Here is a 2,582-nt window from a genome sequence, read left to right on the forward strand (position 1 = left end):
CTAGCAAAATAAAGGAAGGACAATGCCTGAGATTAAATCCAGTAAATAAGAAAAAGTAATTTAAAAACCAATTAGAATTCTTGTTAATTTTCCCCATCTTAAAACCAATCTATTTTTATTTAAAAAAAAAAAAATCCCACAGCCATTGACAGCCATTCTTGAAGTACCTTCCATGAGCACATTTTAAAAAAAATAAATTTATTTATTTATTTATTTTTGGCTGCTTTGAGTCTGTTGCTGCGCGGGCTTTCTCTAGTTGCAGCGAGCGGGGGCTACTCTGAGTTGTGGTGCGCGAGCTTCTCATCGCAGTGGCTTCTCTTGCTGTGGAGCACGGGCTCTAGGCGCGTGGGCTTCAGTAGTTGTGGCTCGTGGGCTCTAGAGTGCAGCCTCAGTAGTTGTGTTGCACGGGCTTAGTTGCTCCGCGGCATGTGGGATCTTCCTGGACCAGGGCTCGAACCTGTGTCCCCTGCATTGGCAGGCAGATTCTTAGCGTCACCAGGGAAGCCCCTTCCATGAGCAAATTAACATAAAGGGCTGGGCTCATATTATACATACTATTACCTAATTTTTTCCCACGGAAAAATATGTCTTCTAAACACTATTTCATGTTAATAATTATGTATGTTCTTTTTCATTTTTTAAAGACTAAAAAATTCATTTCTATGGTACAAATATGCCATAACTATTTTAAGTAAAATCTATACCTAAACATTTTAGTTGTTCACGTTTTTGCCATTGTAAAGTATGCATGAAACAAAAGTATTTGTCCATTCTTATGCTTTTCCCAACTGCCTTCTGTAAAACTTTTCTTTTTTTTTAATTTTTTGGCCATGCCACGTGGCATGTGGGATCTTAATTCCCCGACTAGGGATCGAATCTGCGCCCTCTGAATTGTAAGCACCGAGCCTTAATTGCTGGACCGGCAGGGAAGTCCCTGCCTTTTGTAAAACTTTTAATTCATTTTCTTTCTTCTTTTTTCCACCTTCCTTCTCTCTTTCCTGCACCCTCCTCCACCCAAATGAATGTTGACAGCATGGTATATATTTTTCTACACCTTTCTCTGTGCCCAAGCAGTGATGTTCAGCCTACATACACAGAGAAGGATGATTCGTTTGGCCACTTGTTTATGAGTGATGGAATGCTGCTCCATATTCTTAGTGACTTGGTTTCTCTCTTGATGAGAAACCCTCTATCTCTACCCACAGGTTGTTTCCCAGATGCGAGCACCCATGGTGTCAGGAGATCTGAAAAATGTCTCTTTCTGTGTCTTCCACTGCTACCTGTAGGCCTTGGATAGAAGCCATTATCTCCTCAGACTTTTAGTTTCCCTGCCTATGAGATGGGAGCTGCTACTGCCCCATTTACTTCACAGGATTACTCTGAGCAAAACTTTTGGGTGTATAAAATAAGCCTTTACTTGTTAGCCATTGGTGGTCAAGACACACTGTGTGCTTCATTTGCTAATTTTGAAACATCCCTGATCCTTTGCTGCCTCTATGCCTTTGCTTATGTCATTCACCTTGGCTGGAATATCCTACCACCTGCTCCCCTTATCCCAGTCTGACCCACCCCTTAAGGCCCAGTTCAAACCCCATTTCTTGCATTGCCTCTGATGGGAGGCAAGACATCTCATCCTCCCCAGGACCCTTTATTTTCCGCATTACTCACTCATTTCCTTGGAGTATTCTGCTTTAAGTTTGTTTTTTTTTTTTAACATCTTTATTGGAGTATAATTGCTTTACAATGGTGTGTTATTGGAGTATAATTGCTTTACAATGGTGTGTTAGTTTCTGCTTTATAACAAAGTGAATCAGCTATACATATGCATATATCCCCATATCCCCTCTTTCTTGCGTTTCCTTCTCACCTTCCCTATCCCACCCCTCTAGGTGGTCACAAAGTGCTTTAAGTTTTTAAAATCTGAATTTAAAAGATCCTGAGGACAGGAATTGTATCTTATATGTCTGCTATTATCATAGGGTCCAGCAATCATACCCATTATGCACTCAAACATGTGTCAAATAAAAGAATGAATGAATTGAATGAGTGAGTGAATGAATGTTCTCTGTCACTCCTGCACAAACAGTCCCCTTGGCCATGGTTTCAGGAACAGACTAGAATCGTGAAAGATATTTTAGAGATTCTTTATAATACTTTGCCCTTGTTGGAAAACACTGCATGGTGGAAAATACAAAAAGGCACAAAGATAAAAATGAAAATCACTCATAGTTTAGCCACCCAGAGAAAATTCATCTTTAATATTTTAATGTATATCTTTTTAGTCTTTCTATGCATATACATACTTATAAAATATGACATATATGCATTTATGTATATATACTCCCCCACACACATACATATATAACGTGAAAAAAAAATGAGCATTTGTGCTCTGTGCGGGAGGAGGAGATGGGAGGAGTGACTCTTGGACGTCCTGGGCACCACTCAAAGGTTCTGGTTATGGGAGGTCTAGAAGTACTTCCAGTAAAGACAAGTTGAGGCAAGTTCCTGGGGGCCTTTGTGCTCACTGAGTCATTGATGGGTGGGGAGGGACTCTGAGCAAAGAACTGTGAACCCCTGGG

Source organism: Physeter macrocephalus, chromosome 11, assembly GCF_002837175.3.
Source record: "Physeter macrocephalus isolate SW-GA chromosome 11, ASM283717v5, whole genome shotgun sequence".
Lineage (NCBI taxonomy): Eukaryota > Metazoa > Chordata > Mammalia > Artiodactyla > Physeteridae > Physeter > Physeter macrocephalus.